Genomic DNA, 6751 nt, shown 5'->3' with positions numbered 1-6751 from the left:
GGAGAAAGGGAGCTGATTCAACTCAGCGATGACAGTAAGGAGGGGGGCAGTAAGGAGAGAGGGAGCGCAATAGGGACCGGGCCGGCTGTGCACCCCTCCCTAAGGCTGCACTCGGGGCGGATCTCCCCCCCCCCCCCTTGGTATGCCATTGATTAATTATATTGCACTGTCAAAGTTTGAAAATCAATTAAAAAAAATACTGCATGGAATTCTACAGTGTATGGAATAAAGAGAATTCCCATCTCTCAGTCCATGATGAAATAATTGGTAATTACACTGAAAAACATATGCATTTAGCTTTATGGAAATACTCTTTCTTGGCAAATTTCTTCTTGCTTATATTATATTAACACAAATGGTATTAATTTTGTCTTGCGGGGTTTGCTTACTGCTGTGGCTAGAAAAAAAGAAACTGGCACTGTCAGATGCTCGCAGGACAACTGTAAGATCCTGAGTCAGAAAGTGGGGTTTGGTGTGGTTTCTATTTTCCTGTGTGTATATGCAAAAGACAGGTGCAGCTATGCAACAGATACCGAGGGACCGATGCTCTGCTTGCCCTTCCTACTGGGAGGAGTCTGCATTGCTCCCTAGTTCCTACCTCCTTCTTTTTCATCTCTGAGCTATAAATCCTGCAGAAATCAAATGCTTTCCAAACTCCTCCTCTGGCAGCTGCTACAGAAAAAAAAGCTAAAACTTGTGCACTCCTGCACCAGACACGAATCAGAAGTAAGTTTTGCAAGCTTTTTCATGTTTGGCATTTTCCAGCAGGGAGAGCGACAACCTTTCAGGCAGGGAAACTAGGAATGCGGAGACCAGGTTCATGCAAACCAAGGATGAAGTGCTCCAGCTTTGCGGAATAAACACCAGATTTGGGTTTATTCCACTGGCTTTGTGAAGGCTGCTCTCAAGACTTTCTTTTTAAGCAAACTGTATAATTTTTTGGGGGGGAGGAAATGAATTATCTATTTGCTTTTCTATGACTGTGGTGTTTCTTTTCCTTGTTCAGTTTTAGTCTGTAAACTGCTTTGACCTATATTTTATTTGGTAAAGGTGTGGGGGGGGGGGGGGGGAGGGAGGGGGGAGGTATAGTGTTTCAGTAAACAATAAACACCCCATTTTAATCTTTTCTTCTATATCAGGGACTGTGGCCATGGTTGCAATTGTCTGAAGTGCATAGATACAAAGTATTCTTTATTTTTCTCCTTTAAATGACTGGAACTCTCTTTCCTCCTATTGATTTTAATTGGATCTGATTATGTTGTAAACTGCTTAGATGTGCTTCTATAGGCGGTTTATCAAGAAATAAAGAAAATTGAACTAGAGAGGAGATCTAGAGTGTCTCAGTGGAATTATTTTGGAATCGGATATGGTATGCTGCTTACTGTTAAAAACAAGTATCTGGTAGTATTAGGTCTCATATAATCTAACCTGATTGGATGACTTTGTGTTCATGTGGGCATTTCTGGCTAAGTGGTGCCCATGCTTATTCTAAAGACAAAGGGTCATTCTCTTCATCTCCAGGAAGGAACGATTGTTTTGGCACGAGGGTATCTGGCACCAGAAATGAGTGAGAAAGCAGTGGTCATTAAGTCACTGTAGATCAGGGCTGCCCAAGTCCGGTCCTCGAGATCTACTGGCAGGCCAGGTTTTCAGGATATCCACAATGAACCTGCATGAGAGAGATTTGCATATCAAGAAGGCAGTGCAGGCAAATCTCTCTCATGCATATTCATTGTGGATATTCTGAAAACCTGGCCTGCTAATAGATCTCGAGGATCGGACTTGGGCAGCCCTGCTGTAGATCATTGAGGAGAGAGCGGATAGGTCTCTGATTTTGGCATTTTGCATGCTGGGTTTTTGTGTGCTGGTAACTGTTCAACAACAGGCTCTTTCTAAAATAATTAAAAAAAACAACAAACAAACAACAACCCCCACCACCAAAAATAAAAACAAAACAACAAACAAACAACCCCCACCCTCCGAAACAAAACAAAACTGTATATATGTATGTCACTTTATTATACACATTATTGGTATGAGTACAAAGGATATATGTAGCAATCAATTTATAAATAATATTAAAACATATTTTCTTTATTGTAAATTCAATATTGCCAATTGATTATCACAGAATGCTTTGGTTGATTTTTGCTGCACTCCTGTATCTATGTAGCCAACCTATGTTTACTAATCACTCAAGATTTAACGCATGGAGATGTATCCCAATCTGCTAACTCTTTTCCCAATAAATTTGATGGCATAAAATTTGATATATAATTTATTTTCAGACTATTTCTCACTCTCTTATAAATTACATTCATGAAGCCGATATCTCATCATCTTTCCCTTCCATTTTCCAATACCTCATCTTCCCCTCCACCTCTGCTGCAGACACAATGGAATAAATTCTCTATTACTGCGTTTAACTTAGGCGTGCTTTGGACGTCCGTTGTAAGTGAATAATTACGGAGTTAAGGGTCTTAATTAATGTTAATTCGGTAATTAACGACACATAGACGTCCCTATGAAGTACTTGACGAACTGACGTCTATCGAAAGCATAGTCCCGTCTCCAGCTCTGGACGTGGGCGTTCCGTGGGCGTGCCAAATGGGGACGCTAGATAGGCGCTACCTGGGCGAATGCGTGCGTCTAAATATCGTGAATTATGTAGACGTAAGAAACCCTGGTCTAACTTAGATTTCAATGCCGTTTCAACTATCGTAATTGCGGCTCTTTGTTACACGCGAGGCAGACGTTCGCTGTGTTTTTTCCTCAATACTTCCAATAGTGAATTTCAATAGGTAATTTTCATCTTTTCTCTGTCCTAATAAATATAATGACACCATAACAATGGAACACATTATATTGCATGGATAACAAACCACATTTCAGCCCGAATCATAATATAATTTACACATGGCTTTTACAACCCCCTTTTTTTTCTCAACAAACAGCACTGCAATCGGCTCTCTTTTGAAAGCAAAGAAAAACCAGCACACATTATCAGCACTTAAAAAGAGAATAAACAGATACACACCTTAACATTCCAGCTTCCCTCATTGCAAAATGGAGGTCTTCAGTTGCACAAAACTGACCTCATTGTGACCTCATCAATCTACACCTTCCAAAGTAATATGCCACAATTAAAAGATGTGCTGGGTGTAGAACCCACAACCTCTGGATGTTAGGAGCAAAGGCTGGCTCCTAAGCCATAGAGCTACAGCTGTTTGACTGAGCTGTCTGTGCTTCATTAGGTATCATATCAGGATGAACTCAAATAAGTTTAAGCAAAGGAATGCCTAAAGATTTGGAAAGTTTTCAAGTAGAAAACAAATATCAAATATGTATTAAAGAATTGCAGCACAAATAACGCCTAAACGGAACAGATTACTTACAGTCATATATGCATTAGTACAGTGCTTAGAATGAAGATTAGCGTGTGAGAAAAAACGGAGCTCCACCTCACATGCATTCAAGCACACTTGGGAATATGGGTTTGGGGCTCAGTGAAAGCAGCACTTTTAACCATTGAGCTACCACTCTTTTGTCTCAGCCTACTATGACATTATAGCTAAACTCCTTTTCCCTTAGCACTTCACTAAGATATGATATGACAAGGGAGCCAGAGGCATTGGAGCTGTAGGTCAGTGAGGAAAGGCACTCTCTACCAATCGTCCGGCCTTTGAGGGTTCAAATCCCAGCCTGTATTTTACTTGTGGTGTATCTGCCTTCCAGGTGCACTTTGATGATGCTTTCCACTTCTTATAGGAGTTGAATATAACATTACTTTGCTGTGTAGCAGAAAAATAAACTTTTCCCCCTTCCATGCTAAGAATTTGAGTTCAACTCATCTTATATTTCTCCTTTTAAACATGGCATACTTTGTTAGTTTATATCATGGTACATTTCTGAAATGGTGAAGAAACAATAATATACAACGGCAGTGTTTTGTCTCACGAAACTGCTATAAGCACAAGAAAGCATTTGTAGCTCAACATGGTAATGCTCCTGTTCGGAGCTTTGACGTCTGAAACTCCCCGGTTCGACTCCCACCTTTGCTCATTTTAATAAGGTCCTAGTTTTTTCCTATTAGCTCTTATAACAGGGTCTACATGGTGGACTTTGCCATTAGTAAGGTGCACGGGCAAACCTATTTTCAACTTACCATGGCTCGGACATCCTAAGCAGTGATGAGAGGAAACCTTTCTTCTGACAGCAAGATGACATTTGTGGATCGCCTGGTTAATGTGCTCTCATCACTGCTTAGGATGTCCGAGCCATGGTAAGTTGAAAATAGGTTTGCCTGTGCACCTTACAAATGGCAAAGTCCACCATGTAGACCCTGTTATAAGAGCTAATAGGAAAAAACTAGGACCTTATTAAAATGAGCAAAGGTGGGAGTCGAACTGGGGAGTTTCAGAGGTCAAAGCTCAGAACAGGAGCATTACCGTGTTGAGCTACAAATGCTTTCTTGTGCTTATAGCAGTTTCGTGAGACAAAACACTGCCGTTGTATATTATTGTTTCTTCACCCACACCTTACCAACCTCTCGGAGAACATATCCTCCTGTATAACGAACTTCCAGTCCTGGGCCCATACTGTCAAAATGAAACTGAACGAATCCAAAACTAAACTACTTTGGCTCGGCCCTAAACTTGACCAACTCCCAACTCCCACCTCCATCCCCCTGTCCTCTGGCTCCACTCTGCAGCTGGAGTCCTCAAGCAATGTTCTGGGCATCATCATCGACTCCACTTTGTCTTTCAATGACCACCTCAATTCCTTGGCAAAAAAATGCTATTTCAGCCTTCACATGCTGAGGAAAGTAAGATCCTATTTCCATCAAAACCACTTTACTGTTCTCGTCCAATCTATCATCCTGTCCAGATTGGACTACTGCAACTCAATCTACCTAAGCCTTACCAAGAAAAGCCTTCATAGACTTCAGTGGATCCAGAATGCCGCGGCCAAGCTCATCTTCGCAAAAAGTAAATTCGACCATGTCTCACCGCTCCTGTCCAAGCTCCACTGGCTTCTGATTATCGCCAGGGTCCACTTTAAATGCACCTGTCTAACTTTCAAAATCCTCCATGGCATCCTCCCTCCCTTCATCCCACTCTCCTGGAACTCCTTAAACCTTAATACCACCAGACCCACTCACAAACTTAAATTATCCTTTCCTTCATTAAAAGGCATTTCCCGCGCAGGAAAACTAGAGACCTCCCTCCCCTTCAGACTCACTGAGCTCTGGAACAACCTTACCTCCCCCGTCCGGACCCTGAGCTCTCTCCAACTCTTCCGCAAACATCTGAAAACCTGGCTGTTTTCAAAAATGTAATACTTACCCCATCTTTGGCATCGTAAGCCCCCCAATCACCCTTTCTCTATACCCTTTCTCTATACACTTTAACCTTCATGGAGTTCCTTTCTCTCTCAACTCCTGTAAACCGTGCCGAGCTCTACGATTGTGGAGATGATGCGGTATATAAACCTAAGGTTTAGTTTAGTTTTCCCCATTCAGAATCATGTCCAATCTGTTTTTAATCAACGTTTCCATGAGTTTGCTTACTATTGATGTGAGACTCGCCGGTCTATAATTTTCAGCCTCTGACCTACATCCCTTTTTGTGGAGTGGGTTAACGTTGGCAGTAGAGAATGACACGGTGGCGGTTTACCCGCGGCCACCGCATTTTAGCCGCGGGTCACCCGCCGAAAACGGGGAAGAAAACTAGCAGTCGCTGCGGCGACGGGGACAAGGCCATTCACCGCCCGCGGGGCGGTGAATGGTCTTGTCCCCGCAGTGAGGCATGTAGGATCGCGCGGTCCCCGCAGCTCACACCCGCCTGCCCAGTCGATTCTGGTGTTTGGCCGGCTCTCTCCCTTCTCCTCACCTTGGTTTGTGGATTTTCTTTTTCGGCGACCCGCACGCTGTCGGAGAGCCGTGCACCCGCTGCTGCTCGGTTTCGATCTTCTGCTCTGACGCAACCGGAAACAGGAAGTTGCAGCAGAGCAGAGGATTGAACACTGAGCAGCCGCGCGTGCGCGGCTCTTTGGGAGGGCGTGCGGGTCGCCGAGGAAGAAAGCCTGTGGGCTGGGGTGGGGAGAGGGGAGAGAGCTGGCTGGGCACTGGGATCGATTGGGCAGGCGGGTAGTGGCTGCGGGGACCGTGCGATCGCTAGTGTTCCCGGCTCAAATTGGAAGGAGGGAGTGAAAGGGAAAAGGATTCTGGGCCAAGGGGATGAAGTCGGAAAGAAAAACCCACAGCAGGAAAGAAAGGGAAGGACTGGCAGGTGAGCCAGATGCTAGAAGCAGGGTGGGGGAAGAAAGAGGGAAAAAAGCTAGATGGGGTTGAAAAGAAGAGACACACTGGTATGGAAGAGGAAGATAGGGGAAATCTGGACACAGGAAGGTAACAGAAAGAGGGGAAATTATGTGCATGGGGCATAGGGACAGAGACATAAAGGGGACATGCCATGGGGATGGTATATGGACACAGGGGGGGCAATGACAGATACATAGGGGAGATATTAGAAATGGAGAAAATAGGAGCACAGAAGCGAGATGGTTTGTGGGGATGGGACAGGGACCGAGCTTGCAGGCTCCAGTGGCTTGCACAAATTACATTGTAACGTGCCATGAAAATAAGAGGAAGGAAGGTAGATAGGCCACGCGAGAGGAGCTGAAGGGTAGTAGAAAGGAACAGATGGTAAAGGAGGGAGGGAAGGGTGGTGGTGGAAAGGAATAGAACAGA

At 44.1% G+C, this 6751-nt stretch overlaps 1 protein-coding gene across 1 annotated transcript in view; it reads left to right on the top strand.

Moving 5' to 3' along the window:
• Nucleotides 1-596: 596 nt before the first annotated feature.
• Nucleotides 597-6751, top strand: part of ATP8B3 (ATPase phospholipid transporting 8B3) — a 136766-nt gene continuing 130611 nt past the window's right edge. Inside the window, exon 1 of the mRNA XM_033956701.1 lies at nucleotides 597-726. The gene's annotated coding sequence lies outside the window, so the exon portion shown is untranslated. The remainder of the gene's footprint in view (nucleotides 727-6751) is intronic.

This window comes from Geotrypetes seraphini, chromosome 8, assembly GCF_902459505.1.
Source record: "Geotrypetes seraphini chromosome 8, aGeoSer1.1, whole genome shotgun sequence".
In the NCBI taxonomy this organism is placed as follows: domain Eukaryota; kingdom Metazoa; phylum Chordata; class Amphibia; order Gymnophiona; family Dermophiidae; genus Geotrypetes; species Geotrypetes seraphini.
Note: the sequence above shows the minus strand (reverse complement) of the source record. Positions and strands in the feature narration are given on the sequence as shown.